Source organism: Amyelois transitella, chromosome 2 (genome assembly GCF_032362555.1).
Source record: "Amyelois transitella isolate CPQ chromosome 2, ilAmyTran1.1, whole genome shotgun sequence".
Classification (NCBI taxonomy): domain Eukaryota; kingdom Metazoa; phylum Arthropoda; class Insecta; order Lepidoptera; family Pyralidae; genus Amyelois; species Amyelois transitella.
This window is the reverse complement of record NC_083505.1, coordinates 11,979,102-11,997,859: the sequence shown is the minus strand read 5'-3', so window position 1 is coordinate 11,997,859 and position 18,758 is coordinate 11,979,102. Positions and strand designations below refer to the sequence as shown.

Sequence of the window (18,758 nt, the reverse complement as noted above, 5' to 3'; positions counted from 1 at the left end):
CCCGGGGCTTCGGAACATCAATCTGTTTAATGCTAGACCGAACGATCCACCACCTGCGAGAGGAATCCACGACGCGACCTTTTTCCACACCATTCATTACGGCTTTGGCGAGACCCCGTGAAAAAATTGCCTCTCCGCTCCGTTTGTGGAACGCGATTTTGTTAAAATGTCGTTACGACTTTGTTTAGCCCGGATTGAGTTATAACTGGCTTAATGAGAATTACGATATCGCTTGCTTTGGCGGTTAGTGTTTTTTTTTTTTTTGAGAGATTAAATGAAAATCGAAGTTTGAGAAAATCGAGTTAGGTACGTTTTAAATTATTCGGAGTGAAATTTGTAATTCGATTTTTTTACCTTTTTTTTAGGGAGATAAACTTTTCTCGGGATCTCAATCAATTCCACAATTCAACTATCGAGTTAAATGTGGTATTTGTGTCTTGTGAATTGCGTGTATTACCTCTTAATAACCTGTAAGAGGAAAATTCGTATAAGATTAAATGAATCTGTTCAAATGTGTATATAGAGTTTAAATTTTTACCTAATTACTGAGGTAGTGAAAGACTGGGTATCTCAAAATCCCTTTTATCGTTGACTAGCTGTGCTGACTTCGTCCGCGTGAAAATGTTATTTTGGGCATCATTGAAGCCCTCAAGGATGACTAATTTTCCATTATTTCTTCGCTCCTAATAGTTGCAGCGTGGTTTTATATAGCCTAAAGCTTTCCTCAATAAAGTTTATTCAACACAAAAAGAATATTTCAATTCGAACCAGTAGTTCCTGAGATTAGCGCGTTCAAACAAACAAACTCTTCAACTTTATAATATTAGTATAGATATATCAACTGCAGTGCTTGTTCTAAATATCGCCACAGAAGTAATTCCAACTTCAAATTTCAAATGTGGAAATTTTATACAGCTCTAAGCTCCCGGAGTGGCATTTTTATCAGCCGTAAGCCATTTTTGACAGGCCACTAAGTGCATTATTGCCACTCTATTTGGATGATGTCCAGAACATGGTGCCAAAGGAATTTGGAACTAGTGACGATTCCGACTGAACGTTCTTTAGTTTGCTAAAGATTATTGATTTTGGTAAAGGTCACAATACAGGTGACAGGCTAGCAACCTGTCACTATTTGAATCTCAATTCTATCATTAAGCCAAGTAGCCGAACGTGGCCTGTTAGTCTTTTTAAGACTGTCGGCTCTGTCTACCCCGCAAGGGATATAGACGTGATTATATGTATGTATGATTGTGAGATCTCTTTGTCTGTACATCTGTTATTGATGTAAACAATCAACAGATGTTAATAACTACTAAAAATTCCAGTCGTGCCCGAGAATCGAACCCAGGAAATCCGCCTATGTATACCGTTGTTGCACTGTGATTACGGTACATTGCACTTGAATACAGATTACAATTATACCGGAACTTATATTTCAATCCAATTATTGTGTAATAACAAACCAAATATTATTGACCGCTACTTAGGAATTTGTTGTAAAGAATGGCAGTTCAATTTAAAATGGTTGCCAATTACAGATGGCCAGTTTAAAATGAGCCTTATATTGTTTTGTACAATTTTCTAACGAGGGTTCATTTAATATTGGTCTTACAGAGTAAGGAGGTATACAGAGTCATCATTCATAGTCTTGCGGCGTCACGAGCTGCCTCCGGCTTAGGACCAATTTATAATTTATCTGACCAAGTTAGAGCGAATTGTACTGTGATGAATCGAAACTACTTTTGAAGAATCTCAATATGGCTACCATTAGTTTTGCTTGGTACAGCGATTAATTGTATGGAATGGGTTTTAAGTATTGGTGTAATGATTATGGACTGTCAAATTAACTTACGACTGCAACTTATCTTTCACATACCTAACCGGGATTAAAAAAAAAAATAGATTGTAATTTGTGCAATTGACCTCCAAAGTAATCTATATACAAAATTTCATCAAAATCGATTTATTAATCAAACCATGTAAGCGTAACAGACGGACGTTAGCAATTTCAATTTTAGTACATATATACATATGGTCACGTCTACAACTATATCCCTTGCGGGGTAGACAGAGCCAACAGTCTTGAAAAGACTGAATGGCCGCGGTCAGCTATTTGGCTTAATGATAGAATTGAGATTCGAATAGTGACAGATTGCTAATCCATCGCCTAAAAAAGAATCCTAAGTTTGTAAGCCTATCACTTAATCGCCTTTTACGACATCCATAGGAAAGAGATGGAGTAGTCCTATTCTTTTTGTATTGGTGCCGTGAACCAATTTCAATTTTAATATTGGAGTATGACTTTCAAAATCTTAATTCTACATCAAAACAACACACCCCTCTTTTCGGGCGAGGGTTAAAAGGGTATTTAATTCAATACGGTAGTTGAGTCGGGTCGGGATCACTTGGCACAGTGTGGCGCGTGATCCAGCATCCAGCACCCTATTTAAGATACAAACCTTCCATCCTTTTGAGTGCACGAAATATAAAAGGCTCAGGTAAAAAATCATTTGATACAGGTATTTCCAATGTTGTTGTTGCTTTATCAGAAATTCTGTGAGGGAATGGTGAGAAAGAAAAAGATTTATTTGCAAAATGGATTTCAAGGTATCGCTTATTGACGTCCACATAAGTATAATTGTATCTAATACCGCTTCTGTGCCGTGTGGTTCCCGGCACCAATAAAACAAAGAATAGGACCACTCCATCTCGTTCCCATGGTTGTCGTATAAAGCGACTAAGTGATAGGCTTATAAACTTGAGATTCTTCTTTTAGGCGATGGGATGACAACATGTCACTATTTGAATCTCAATTCTATCAGTAAGCCAAACGGCTGAACGTGGCCTTTCAGTCTTTTCAAGACTATTGGCCCTGCCGACCCCGCGGGTGATATAGAAGTGATGATCAAAATCATACTATATTATAGTAGGTAAAGGGTCAGGTTAAGAATACCCGAAACCGCCGAGCTTGCATGAAGAGAGTTATGAATGTGGATGAAGCGAAGGAAGTATGCAGAGATCGTGGCAAGTGGAAAGATGTAGTCTCTGCCAACCCCCCCGGAAAAGAGGCGTGATTTTATGTTTGTATGTACCTACCTACTATAATTCATACATACGTATGTATTATAGTAGGTAGGTACATAAAGTATCATTTTGATACAGTATAGTGCATCAGGGTACTATTACTTGGGCAATCAGTCTGATACTGCTATTAAAGTGCCCGTATAACAGATTACGTGTATCCTGTCGGCCCTGGTACTGGTGAATCATTGACTCTTGACGATTTGGTGAGGCCATCCCAACTCATATTGTAAATGCAAAAGTTTGCTTATTTGATTGACTTCTTTACACATTATCTTCTAGAGCAATTTTCTTACAATCGCATATATATAACTAAAGAGTCTGAGGAATGTATATAGCGTAACTTTTTTACCGGCTAAAAGTGTGGGAAACTTGTATTCTTTTGTAGGTAGTGCTAAATTCTTACCTGTAAAGGCAAGTATCATATGAATGTTATCATAGTCTTGCTCCATTTACAATAGTGACAGTCTTTTTGGATCGCGTAGGCCATTAGGAGCCTTAAAGTTTCATTATACTTCTCCATACATCTTAAGTCTCTTAACTGATTCTGAACGCAAACAAGATAAGCAAAGGTTTCCGTCCATTCCCACAGGAGCGGATCCCTAACCAAAAGCTAGTAATCCATATACATAGCCTGGAAAAACAACCCACCCACGTAGGTACCACGTAGTTGGTCAAAATACAAATAATCCAATCTCATCCCAAGTACCAGGGGTGCATAACAAAACAGTAGCCACTTAGCTTAGTTAATCAAGGCGTTGTAATCCTACGGGCCATTCGTCCGGCGGCCGCGACATTAGTTCCTTGTCCGGACCGGGCCGAACCGGATCGGACCGGATTTGTCCGGATCACAGGCTCTCCTGATTAGGTTAAACAATATTTCGGACGTGGCCATGTTTTGCTACGGAGGGTTAACGAGTTGTATTCGCTTTCACCTTTTTCTGCAGACTGGTTTTGTTAGAAATAATATCAGAATAAAACTTTTATTTTGTTATTTTGATGGTATCTTGTATAATTGATCAATTGCGTCGAACATGTACCTGCGCAAGACTTTACTTGCATATGTTTTAGGCACAGACATCAGATTTATATTATTACTAGCGACCCGCCCCGGCTTCGCACGGGTGCAAAATTCGGAAAAAATTATACATAAAAACCTTCCTCTTGAATCACTCTACCTGTAACAAGCGCATCAAAATCCGTTGCGTAATTTTAAAGATTTAAGCATACAGACAAACAGACTAAAATAGCGACTTTGTTTTATACTAGTAGGTAGTGATAAGAAGGAGAGCGTCGATGGTCGAATAGGTAATGTGCAGTTTAAAGTGCGTGATGCGCAGTAAGACACAGGTTCTTATCCTACCTCGGCCGATAACTATTTTCGAAAGTAAAGTATATTAGGTTGATTACAAACCGATGCTCTTACGGTGAGGGAAAACATCGTGAGGAAACATGCATATTCTGGAAACTGGATGTGTAACCATGATCGATCCTATACAGATTTGGTTTATCTGCAAAGGTTGCGGAGGTCAGATCGGAGTCGCTTCGTGTAAAAACCTGACTCACCCAATCCAGGGTCCATGGTCAAAGGCATACCCCGGGCTCTCTCGAATAGTGAGGATGCAACCGGGACTAAAAGCCATAACATAACATAAAATCACGCATCTTTCCCGGAGGGGTAGGCAGAGACTACCTCTTTCCACTTGCCACGATCTCTGCATACTTCCTTCCTTCGCTTCATCCACATTCATAACTCTCTTCATGCAAGCTCGGCGGTTTCGGGTACTTTTGACTTGACCCTTTACCAGGAGCCAAGGAGGAAGAAAATCAGAATTATTTGATTCCTTTTTTTTATTTTAGTTGTATGCCTGTCTGTTCCACCGCAGCTAAACCCCTTTTCGGAGAACCACTCAAATCAGTTCTATCAAAATGGAACACATTTTCCATAAGTCTTTAGGTTTTAATGCTGGAATTTTAAATCATTTTAATTAAGCCACCGTCACGGCGGCGTTGCCTTTCATTTGATTAATTTTCCCACTTGCAGATCTCCCGGGAGCCGGGAGCGTCCTGTATTCCGTAATTTCCTTCCCTATCCTGAGGGATGCAGTATGCTTGATGCTAATTTGTGACGTCTGCCCGGTTAGACGTTACTTTTAATTAGACATAGGTACCTATTCCTGTAAAGATTCGATATTTTTCTTTGATATAAATACATATTATTCCGTCTATATTCCTTGTGGGGTATTGAGGAAGGAATGTAGATTTAAACAGCGGCATGTTGCTAGCCCATCACCTTCAAGAATCACAAGTTTCCAGCCCTTTCCCTTAGTCGCCTTTAAGACATCCATCGGAAAAATATGGGGTGGTCTTATAATATAGTGCCGGGAACCACACGGCACGGACATACGGTACCCTAAAATAACATAGGAATCCCGAAAACAAAATGTCACTTTTATCCACAAGAAAGCATTTTATCTTAACCTCGTTTAATTTTATTACTCACATTACGCATCTTAACTGCTCATAAAAGAGAGTGTTCGATTAAAAAGTCACATATTCTGATAAGTTATCAACTGGTCCATAGAGATTGAGGTCGTTTCTTGATAACTAAATTTTGCTTAATATTCATTTCAAATTTAATTGTAACAATTAATCAAAACAATGTTGCGAATCTTTTACATACATACAATCACGTCCATATCCCTTGCGGAGTAGACAGAGCCAACAGTCTCGAAAAGACCGAAGGCCTCGTTCATCTGCGTGGTTGCCGCTGATGCTGAATAGCCCATCGCCTAGCCTACAAAAAGAATCCCAAACCTCAGTCGCCTTTTACGACATCCATGGGAAAGGTATGCAGTAGTCCTATTCTGAAGTGCCGGCAACCACACGGCACAAACGGCGAATCTTTTAATTTAAAGAAATCACAATTTAGAATGACACAAATCACAGAATCTTTAGCAGACGCCGAACATGCCAAATCAAGTGCCGTGTGGTTCCCGGCACCAATAGAAAAAAGAATAGGACCACTCCATCTCTCTCCCATAGATGTCGTAAAAGGCGACTAAGGGATAGGCTTATAAACTTGGGATTCTTCTTTTAGGCGATGGGCTTACAACCTGTCACTATTTGAATCTCAATTCTATTTTAAAGCCAAATAGCTGAACGTGACCTATCAGTATTTTCAAGACTGTTGGCTCTGTCCATCCCGCAAGCTATATAGGATATCGACCTGATTATGTATGTATGTATAGTATCAAATAATAAGCCCAAAAACAAAAGCCTGTGTGATTAAACTTTATTCAAAGAAAGCTTTACTCGACACTCTTTTGTTAGACAATGCTGTTAGCCCCCTTTATTTATGGCATAGTATTTTAGCACTAAAACGCGTGGGAACGAGACACCTCGATATAATAGCGAATAGCTCATTAAAGGCTCCAGTACACCAAAAGCAGGTCGGAATCAGCGCTGTTTTTAAGGCCAGTCCGCATCAAGTTGTAATACAAGAAACTTTTCAATGTCGTCACACTGCGCCGTGGCGGCAGAGCAGTTCGAGCGCGGGACCACGATTCAATTGAAGAAAATGCTGCAGTGCAGTTTGTTACCACGTCTTTTGCATTGACGCTTTGGCAACGGCAGTATACATAGTTTTAAATATTTTTTTAGACGTCAACCAATGTTGTGAAACCAAAAGATATGAAAATTATTTAGTAATATTCAAATGTCCTATGATAATTAATAGATGTTGTGAATTTTATGTGACGTGTTCAAAGATTATCTTGTTGCGGGCTCGTTTTCAAACTGCGCTGTTTCAGACTTGCTTTTGGTGTGCTCGCGCCTTTACCAACGTGACAAAAGGACGAAAATGTGCTCCACAACGAAAGGTGAACGCCATTGTAGCTCGCGCGATAATAACGATATCATTTTTATAAGTCAACCCGTTGAATGGGGCTTTTTAGGTAGATTGATGGCTTGTAGGTTAAGAGAGTTGAATGTTTTGGAGAAAAATTATTGGTTTTAAATAGAACAACTTGAATTGTACTCATCTCTTTGTGTGTTGTGTCAGCTGAACGTGGTCATTTAGTGTTTCCGGGATAGTTGGCTTTGTCTACCCCGTCCGGGAAAAAAAAAATATTTTGCGCTTCCAAGCTGGTATGCTGCTCCTCTTGCCGAGGAAATTGTAAAGGTCAATCAAGGAAAAGCTAATAAATAAACTTATGTAGATTCTTTCTTATAGGCTAGGCTAAATTTACTATTTGGCTCTGTTTTAACCGTAATGGATAAAGACGTATAAATTTACGTATACATATATTTTACATACGTTCCTCATAAAAATTGTAGAGATATGTTGTTGCATAAATAAATATTTATACGAAAATAGATTTCGGGTGAAAAAATTCAATGTTGTTTTTTTATAGTTTCAAAAATGTACTGCAATGCTTTTGTTATTTCAATATGTCGTTTTTTTTTTTTAATAAACCTCAATTCCAAACATGTTTGAACTGGCCAGATACGAAAAATTTTACATTCCAATTTCAAATAACTATTAACGGCCGGAAACCAAACTTAAAACTTTTGTACATGCGCTTGAATTGATAATTACTTTTTTTGCATTTTTTGAGCTGGCCAGCAATAACAAAATATATTTATGACCTCGAATCCTATTTTTGCCCTTAGTTGATTGGTTCACCTCACTCGCTCAGTAAATAAATCAATACCTATATCCGGACAAATCACATAAATTGAGCTAACCCCAAAATAAGTTTCAATTTTCAAATCTTTCAATATCCATAGTCACTTTTCACGACAATCTCAATTTTAATACAAGAACACGTTTTCAAGTTATCTTTAATATAACAAGATAGCTAATTACGCCTTCGTCGCAAAACATAACATCCTGCAGGCTGCAACCTCAGTTTTTGTCAGAGCACGCCTCCTTGCATAATGAGCGGTTCTCTACCCTCTTGCAGACACTTCATAGTCTTTATATACATAATAAACTGCCTATATGCCATGCATTGTAACTTGGGATTCTTCTCTTAGGCAATGGGCCAGCAACCTGTCACTATTTGAATCCCAATTCCATCATAACTCTTCTTTACCATTCTTACTCTCTCACTCCTTGAATGTGGTCATCTGAGGCTTGCGGGCTCGTGAGAACAACCAGGACAAACTTTAAAAGAATGATTCTTAATAAAATAAATACTTTATTAATTTTATTTACTAGATATAGAAAAGGGCTCATTCATCTCCAATACTTAACGAAGTCCTTTTATCCTATAGAACTAAGACAAGTTCTATAGGATCATATTTGGTTTACGCAAATATGACCACATCTCCTCTTTCCGTGCACAACTCAAGTGGCTCCCAATCAGGTTACGTCGCAATTATCACATTCTCACACTGCTTTTTTCTGTACTTTTCATCCCTTCTACTCCTCAGTATCTTAAAGAGCGCTTCACCTTTTTTCATCAGAATAACAGTCACACTTCCCGTAGTCTAATTGCCCTTCGCCTCAATACTCCCATTAATATGACTGCAGCCTACTCTAAATCCTTTACAGTTCGGGCCGTTCGTCTGTGGAATGCTTTACCCATTGACATACGCACCTCACAAACAATAGGTACCTTTAGAACAAACTTGAAGAAGTACTATCTCTCTTCTTAACTTTATTCATGGTAATATTCACTTTAATCAATCTATTTTTATATAGGTATGTATATTATTATGTATTTTTTTTTTTATTTTGTGTAATATTATGTATGTAGTCTGTGTAAGTTTATATTTATAGTTTATGTATTTGTGTAGTTTATTTATTATACACTAACTAACATATCTTAAATATGCTGCCCACCCGGTTCCAGGATTTTACCTTTCACTACCCAAAGGTTGGCTGGAAGAGATTGCTTAGCGATAAGTCCGCCTTTGCTCAACATATTCATAATGTATGTTTCTACTACGTTTGTATTTTATTTTTTTTATGGGCAATAAAGATAATTTGTATTGTATTGTATTGTAAGACAACGCAACAAAATAGAGTAACTCAACTTTCATTTAACCTTAAGGCATTATTGCATAGTTTAAAATCTTCAAAGGATATTATCAAGCTTCTTCTGAATACACCCTTTGATAGGTCTAGAATTTGTGAAATTTCTAGTTCGAATCGAATAATACCTTCGTCCTCGAAACCTTTGTAAGACAACCTTAAATAGCCTTCGTCCAGTGCTGCCAACTGTCTTCAACGAGAAAGCGCTAATCGGTCACAAAATACTTAGCGCTAGATTGTGAAAAATTGTCAAAACAACCGCCAAAAACATCTAGAACAAAGACGAGCAATAAAAAGGAACGCCGTTCACCAAGATTTAAACATAATTTATAGTAATAATATTAAACCGATCTTCTTCAACGACCCTATACCCTTGGATTATCACCAATTTTTATAGAAATTTATAATAGAAAAAAAAAATGTTAGTCGTTATATTTAGCCCCGAAAGCGCTAAGTTGGCAACACTGCGTCCGTCCGTGGTTGGAATTTTAACTTCCAACAGGGTAAAAAAGTTCCTAAACTCTCTTTGCTTTGAACGCTTAGGTAAATAAAAATTTGATTCACCCTACCGCATACAAAGTGAATAGCGGTTCATTGGGTGAGATCGACAGTCATCAATTAAATTTCGGGTTCGAATCCCGGCCAGGGCATGATGAGAAAAGAACATTTTTGATTGGCCTGGGTCTAGGATGTTTATCTATATCAGTATTTATTATAAAATATATCGTTGAGTTAGTATCTCGTAACACAAGTTTCGAACTTACTTCGAGGCTAACTCAATCTGTGTAATTTGTCCCGTATATATATTTATTTATTATATCCGCTTTGAAGAAGAGCGTAAGATTTGTCTATGACCGCTTCGGAAATCAGGTTTTTAAATAAACATCTCCTGTCTGACCCTCACAACCTTTGCAAGGGAATTAAATACATTTGATTTTGGCTAGGTTCAACGAGTTCCAAATTACTTCTTAACCGGTCCAGTATTTTTAAGTTTACAGACCAGATTATTTGTATAATGTGGATTTATTGTTAATCCATACTAATATTATAAAGCTGAAGAGTTTGTTTGTTTGAACGCGCTAATTTCAGGAACTACTGGTTCGAATTGAAAAATTCTTTTTGCATTGAATAGACTATTTTACGAGGAAGGCTTTAGGCTATGTAACATCACGCTGCAACTATAAGGGGCAAATAAATAATGGAAAATGTGAAAAAAAAACGGGGAAAATTATCCATCCTTGAGGGCTTCAATGATGCCCAAAATAACTATTCCACGCGGACGAAGTTACACGCACAGCTAGTTTTATATAGCTATTGTACCTACCACAAATTCCAACGCATCTCAAACATAATTGCTTCTACAACTAACAGACTCCGTTGAATTGTTTCAGATACGGAATGACAGTCGCGCTACAGAGACTTTCATGGTACGTATTCTAAACTCGGTAACGTTTCAAACTCGGGAAAGTTTGAATTGAATTGCAACTGTATTTTGTTGGCTTTTACGACCTATTGTTGTTTATTGGAACGTTATGTTTGGGGACCACTGTGGCTTGGAAAATAAGATTGTGTTACAGGTATTCAGGCTTCGCTCCTTTACTGGCGGTGTAAGATATTCACTGTAATTTTATTGGGCGTAATTTCATCTATATGTACGAAAGTTATCAAGTGTCAATGGTTAAAAAAATTAAGGGGTGACTAAGAGGAAGGCGTAATTTCGTAGAGGCATGATGGACCGTCAACCAACTGCGCAGGAACTGTCTATAAGGATTTGATTGTGGCCATAAAATATTCAAACTTGTCTAAAATTAGTGCTAGAAATGATAATAATCTGAAATTAGTCAGTTCCGGCCCGATCACAATAAACCAAGGTCAAAAACAATTAATATTCAATGCAAATCGAAAACTTAATAGAGACATAACCAAAATCCAAATTTCCTACGATGTAAAACCAAACCCGTGCATCTACCACGGAACATAAAACGATATTCGCGACGTTTCTCGTTATCTCGCCAAGCTCGGCGCAAACGATTCGGAAAATCGAACGTAGACTACCATTACCGGTATTAGGGCATTGAACGCTCGCCCGATGATCGCTATCGCGTATCGTGGATATGTGATTTATTTTAAATTTAGAATATTTTCGGAGTAGTGACCATAGAAATATTTATTTTTATGGTCACTACTCCGTACAAATATGTAGGTACTTATCTCAAATTAATATCATGTGTGAAATATTATAATCAACTTTCATCGTAAATGTGACGTGTGTGTGTAATTAAACTAAAAAAAATACTTCTTTGTAATTTTATGAATATTTTTATGAAAAAGTCCAACTTATAAACATTTTTTTAATCTTACAAAGTTTTAACTCTGCAAAAAGCTAAAAATCTAACACACGACGCGACGTAAACAAAGGAAGTTAATTTATACGCGGGAAAATATTTTAAAAAGTACGGCATAATGTCATTACCACGCATGGCATTTTTTTTTTTACAATCCTTTTAGTTACCGCTTTGTTGGCATTACCTTTTCGTTCTTTGCCGTCATTTTAATATTTTTATGTAACAGAGACTTTGCTTGCACGTTCCGTTAACGATATACGCTTTTCTCTTTTATTTCTCTTTTATTTAACTTACAATTTTCAGCGCTAATAAGGGATATAATTAAAATGTTCTTCAGACCGGATAAATAATAGATTGAAGTAATAGTTAATTGTAAACAAGACTGAATGCCACGTTTCGTGGGTCTTCCATAAAAATGTGCTTTTAATGGCACACTAATTATTATCATACATGGCCGCTGCACTAATAAAGACAATTTAACGTACCTACATACATCAAGACTTTTTCCCGGAAGGGTAGGCAGAGACTTCATCTGTACATTGCCACGATGCCCTACATTTTGGCTTCATTATTTATATCAATAATTAATTTCATTCATGGATCTTTTTAATGAAAAATCATCTGTTTTGGGTACCTTTCTCGATTTGATCAAGTTCCATTTATCTAGACCTTCATTTCACAACGTTCCCAGTCACACTCTCCTTGTATATAGTTGATTAGTCAACTTGTTTTCATTCTTCCTCCTCACGTGACCAAGAATAAATAATCCTTTTCTATTCCTGTCATTATAGCATCTTTCACACAGACCTATACTTCTGAATTCTGGATAAACTAATTTAAATACTCATCTAAAATGCAGATAATCACGTAGGTATAATGCGACAAAGTTAACAAGATGCGCCGACCTACTTGTTACTTCGGAATCTCATATCTCTAAATTGGACTAGGTAAGACTCTTCATTATAATCGTGTTTGTAATTTACCTTTGAATTATTCAACGCCACATATCGCAATGCTTTGTCTCAGAATCGGGTCCCGAGTTAAATCCCCGAATGGTAACCATGGGAAATATAAAGAAAATTTAAGCTTCACACAGATTTCCATAAAATCATCCTTAAAAAAAATACTAAAGCAGTATTGGAAAAAAATCTTAACATATTTAAAGTCATATAGATATCCATCAATTAATCAAAAAACTATGAAAATCCTGTAAAAATCCTTAAATCAATTGAAAATAAATTACTTACTTCGTTATAAAAATAATAGAATCGAATAAATACCATAATACTTATCTATTTTCTTGTCCGTTGTACAAAGTTCTTCTTTAGATTTAGTTCTTTGTTGTATGTGTATATAAATTAATTAATGTAGTTAAATTACTTCTACGATTTACGAAATCTTGACATTTATATATTTTTGAAACTAAAACGTCGCTTATAAACAAAGTTGAATAAAAGCCTTCTTAAACAATCCTCCACTTGTCAAGAGAGAAATAAACCGGCGACTTTTACCCGGCTTAATTAAAATGTCAGCGGCGTTTATTAATCAAAATGGCGGCGTCGTCAAACGCTGTTAGAATTTGTCGGTTTATACTTGTCATTCTCAACTTTTTTAACATGTCGTCTCCATGTATTGCCCGATCGTGTTACCGTGAAGTTATATGCGAAAGTTTGTCTATCTGTCTGTAACACTTTCACGGCTTAATCGCTGGACTGATTTTGATGAATTTGTTACGATTAAGTTAAAGACCCGAGATGAAACGTAAACATGACGAAACTGTAGGGGTTCTGTTTTTGTAATGATTGTTCTACGTTAACGAAGTTACGGGCACACAGCTAGTTATGTGTAATAAAAATAGTACTGCTTTGTTTTTTCCAATGACGTCAATTTACAAATATAGACCTGAAAACATAGCATCCTTTCAACTGGAGCAGTCGAGTAAAGAATCAAAACACAGTATCTATCAAGCTATTCATCGCAAAACAAAGACTTTTACCCGGGTTAATTAAAATGTCAACGTCATTTATTAATCAAGCGATGCTACGCTCGATATAGGTGCGCCCTATTGTTTTTTTTAATGAATAAATAACAAAGACTGGTATAGAATTGATGGCTGCTTCAGTAACTAGATTTTGCCTTTTTTTTACGCTAAAGAACTCAGTTTGATCCGTGGCCCTGAATATTTAAGATTGAATTTAACAGTCAAATTTCAATATCAACACTCAAATAAGTATAACTTTATATATAATGTTGTTATTTTGACTAAGAAATAGGCTTATAAACTTGAGATTCATCTTTTAATCTTATCTGTAGATAATCTCATCTGATAGAGTCGTATTATATGTATGTATGTATGTACGTTATTAAAAAAATATCATCCGTATAATTCAAACTGGATATTATCAATTTTATTATTGCTAATCTATGAAACCCTAATATTATTTTTATTTCTACATTTGAAGAGTTTTGTCACAGCAACTAAGCAACATAGAAAACTAAATTGTCTCTAACAATTCTTTCTAACATTTCGTTTGTAATTAAATTAAAGATTGCACCCACATCAGTCGCGCGGCTAACAAGATAGCTGTGACGTTGCCGCCACGTCATCAATCAAGTTGTGGAGGGGGAAGTATATAAGCCGGGTGACGATGCGGCGCGCGACATTCTATATTAAACAACCGTGAAGAGCGGTCCGGAGGTCACATGTCATGATATTAATCAAAAGATAAATTTAATCTTGTAGCTCGTCACGGATTGATGAATGAATTACTGTTATTCATAGTAAATATTAATGTTCTAAAACGATTTCGTACCACAATGCAACCCCATTTTATTATAAGCCTGGTTTTAATCGTGACTGGTTATCAGTTGAACGATCATGCCTATCGATAATCTACTAATCTTATTGCGATTCAGTAAGTTTTCGTGCTTAAGCGTCCATATAAAACGCATTAAGCGATACTTGGCTCCCCGTACAAAAGTAGCAATTCTCGATATTTCACGAGCAAGTTTCGCGAGGGCGATACGAACGAAAGAAGTTGGCGGTACGTGAGTTGACTGGTTATATTTACAAAACATAGATAAAACAGAAGTCAACGTAGTTGTTAGAAACTTACAATCGGTTTAATTTTGTGTTGTTTAATTCTCGGCATTTAAAGAATCGTCTCTCTCCCATTAATTTCGTAAACGGTGACTTATGAAATCGGTAGCATTATTTATTAAATTTTATCAATATTCTATTTAGATCAGGTTACTCTGCAAAGGTTGCAATAAAATAGCAGCGTCTTCGTCTAAAAACCATTTTCCATGGTTTATTTGTGTGTAAGCGTATACTCGTAAGATGTATAAAGCTTGATTTCTATATTTCCATGTTTTGTGCTATGTTCCAGAACGTTTCAGTTTCGTTTCTAATAGAAGTAACAATATTTTATTTGAATTAAAGTTCAATATAAATATTTAAGTACGTGTTTTATTTGAAGTAACGCATTTTATTTCTGCAATTGTTATTTTATTCTAAGTTAAAATGGTTATGTCGGTTTAGTTTTAACTTTACCGATATGAAACTTTTTCTATCACAACCTCTTTTATTACATTCGTACAAATAATAATTAAAAAAAATTATATCACTTTCAATTTAACCATCAATACAGTTTCACTAGATACCCAAACGGACATAATAAAATGGCACTGTAGGTGAAAAAAGAAATTCTTATGTAAAATCCGAGCCGAGTCCGAGCCGGTCCGGCCGATTCAATCCGGCGGATAAGCCGGATCGGAGGTGTCAATTTTGTTGTGACTTTTTCTCACTCCACCTCCTAGAGCACATTACCGCAGTTGAATGAAACTCGTGGGAAATATTAGTGGATAATTTACTTATTAAGATTCAAATTCAAAATGTATTGTTCATTATTATAGGATACTTCATATAGCTTTATAATTGTCATAACTTTTGGTTTCACAACATTGGTTGACGTCAAATAAATTATTTGAAACTAAGGTTACTGGAGCTTCCAACGCTTGAATGCAGAAGATGCAGTAACAAACTGCACTGCAGCATTTCCTTCAACAACGTTAACTTCACAACTATCCAAACTTAGAATGGAAATGTGAACGAGAGAATACATTGTTAAGATAAATTTATTCATATAAAATTTTAATAATAAATTAAAGAATATTAAGAGGTAAGTAATGTACTCGCAATACTGTTGGACTTACGTTTACGGGCAACGAAAATATGTAAGCCAAAAATAAATATATTAGTGTTCTTGTACTGAAAAGGGACCACTTAAGTAATATCATGACTTTAACTTTAAAATTAAATAACTTTCTAAAGTAAATACCACCCGTACTTTCCTCATAATTGACATTTAATTATAACCTTTATTTACACAGCGATAAAATCCATCAATCTCAATTTTCGCAATACATCTTGCCAGGCAGGTCTGGCATGACATTTCGCAGCGAGTACTCGAGAAAAAGTTCACTCGGTATCGCAAATCGATTGCATAATGCATCAGATCGTAAAATCGATTGTAAATTCACCTTCGCACGCTTGTTTACATCGGTGAAAAAAACTGTATCGCGAGCGATAAGCTTGTACCATTTAATTGAGTGTTGTTCTGTGTTGATGGTCTTGTCGCGTTTATTTTTAATCGATTCTCGGTTAACGGAACGTTCGATACATTCGATTGAAGAGCGCGATAGTCGGGGGGTTGGAGCCATTTAAATATTGATGACTGTGTTGAGATTGTGTTATGTTCTTTGTTTTTTTGGTAGATACATGTAGCAATTTAAAATGTAATTTACACGACTCGTGAAGTGTGGAGATAACGCTTTACAATAAAACAATCAAAAGATAAAATTGTAATATATACATGTAGTAACGTCTATATATCTTGCGAGGTACGGGGTGATATAGCTTGGTTAAAATTTTATGAACAATTTCAGACACTTTTGTTTTTAACGACATGTATAAACAAAAGTGTCTGTCAAATTTACATGCATAAAATCACGCCTATCAAAAGCAAATTTCGAAGGAAATATTAAAGTCTAGGGAAAGTATCTAACTAAGTTAGCTAAGTCTTGCGTCTACAGCTGAAGTAAGCAGAAGCTAGTAAGTACTTTCACAAAACGTCAATGACGTAACAAAATTAAAACCTAACTATGAATTTATTCGTACTGGTTATAAATCAATTTTATTCTGATACACTATAAAAAACCTCGTATAAACCGGCCCAATTAGAAATCAATTGTGAACTAAATAAATATAAAAAACAACGTGTATCTCCCAAATTTGTCATCGTATAAACAATAGCCCGGGATTGGATTCACGGATGCCGGCTACGGGACAATAAGCATTCGAATGGTTTAAGTCACAAGTGATTCGCGAGAATCTATTTAATCGATATTAAAAAAAAAATAAACATTATCTTCATAAAATCATCAAATTTATTGTTTTTAATTACACATTTGACACGATTAATAAATTTTCTATCATTTTCACTTTGCATCAACTTTGAATACAATAGAAAATCATACACAACATGATTTGTCAAATTCTACAGATAAAACTAAACCTATAAATAACGATAGAATTGGCCCATTGTTCAATACGCATCGGTACGATGATGATCTCATTAAAAAAGATGAAATTGCATCACACGGTGTGTCTATAGAAATATATTGCTTCATTTTATGCCCGACACATGTAATTGTAATGTATGAGAATACAGCAACAATGAGAGAGGAAACAATTTCCCACAGCTTCCTGTAAAATTTTAACACTACGGTTCACATGATAACCATAAGAATTTTCATGGTTGATGAGAACTATTGTTTTTGTTAAATGTTCATTTTTGTACCTACATGATATTACGTGTCAATGAACTGCTTTATCAAAGCCGTTCTTAATTTTAATCAACGCATTTTCTTCGCGTCAAATTGTATTCTTTGCTCATCATATTAAGTTTCACATCATATTACGTTTGGGTTTTTCGATGTTTACAAATAGACAGCTTACATTTAAATGTGGAAAATTATCTTGTTTCCAAAAAAAAACGGGTTTCAATAGCATTTATCATTGCTTATAGATGACACTACGTTATCACAAAAACTTAGTCCTGTAAACGAATCCTAGCGTAATGTCTAGTTATGTATAGAATAGACAGTGATTGGAATACTGTATACATAATTAGTTGCAAGCAAGCATTGGAATCCCTTTGAAGGATGCCTGTTCACTAAATTGCCTTTATTATTGCATCAACAGTATCCTGTTACAGCAGTAATCTAGTATCGAATATTTCTTTGCAAAAGTACGCTGGACATCAAACAGCTAATTGAGCAAAATCAAGTAGAGAGTTAAGAGAATTTAAAAATTCGTGTAAAGTGATTTAGATTATCCACTTAAAAATGTATGTATACAAACATTTTTTCTATCCTTGCGTTGATTGAGTCGATATATAAAAAGAAATAACAGACAAATGAATGGAAATTAAAGAAAAATAAATGATAAAAGCAAAAAAATTAAAATCATTTCATCTGAACAAACTCTTGAACTTGTTGATAATTTATAAGATGACTAGCGACCCGCCCCGGCTTCGCACGGGTGCAAAATTCGGAAAAAATTATACATAAAAACCTTCCTCTTGAATCACTCTATCTGTTACAATAAACCGCATCAAAATCCGTTGCGTAATTTTAAAGATTTAAGCATACAGACAAACAGACTAAAATAGCGACTTTGTTCTATACAATGTAGTGATGATGTTGTAAATCGCAATAACCGTCATTATGTTATATCAAATTTCTCACCACATAAACAAGATTTCTTATCACCCGCTTGTAGTCCATCGCTTGGGACTCCACAAATCGGGCAAACATATTTAGGGGCCGCCCCCAGTTCCATCCCCAATACTGGACTATTTCCTAATACAATTCGTTGTGCATCAAAAAATGTCACCATGCCTTTGTCCGTATTTCGACCAGAAGCGATTTAGTTGAAGACATCAAAGCGATTGAAATAAAAAATGTCGTCGCTTGAAATACTTCGTCAGGGGCGGGTTTTTGATTCCCTTTTTGTTACAACGTAAAAAGAGTCTTAATAGGCTTTTTGAAAAGTTTAAACAATGATTGGTTTATGTTTTAACTGAAACAAGTTTCTTTTTATATAATGAGGTTTATTATTTATTTATATATTTATGTACATCAAGGAAAAAGTAAGAATAAATATAAATATATACGGGACAAATTACACAGATTGAGTTAGCCTCGATGTAAGTTCGAGACTTGTG

At 35.7% G+C, this 18,758-nt stretch overlaps 1 non-coding gene across 1 annotated transcript in view; it reads left to right on the top strand.

Moving 5' to 3' along the window:
* Positions 1-18,758, top strand: part of LOC106128976 (uncharacterized) — a 236,592-nt gene that overhangs the window by 56,293 nt on the left and 161,541 nt on the right. The window contains exon 2 of the transcript XR_009656993.1: positions 10,516-10,551. This is a non-coding gene — a transcript (uncharacterized LOC106128976). The remainder of the gene's footprint in view (positions 1-10,515; positions 10,552-18,758) is intronic.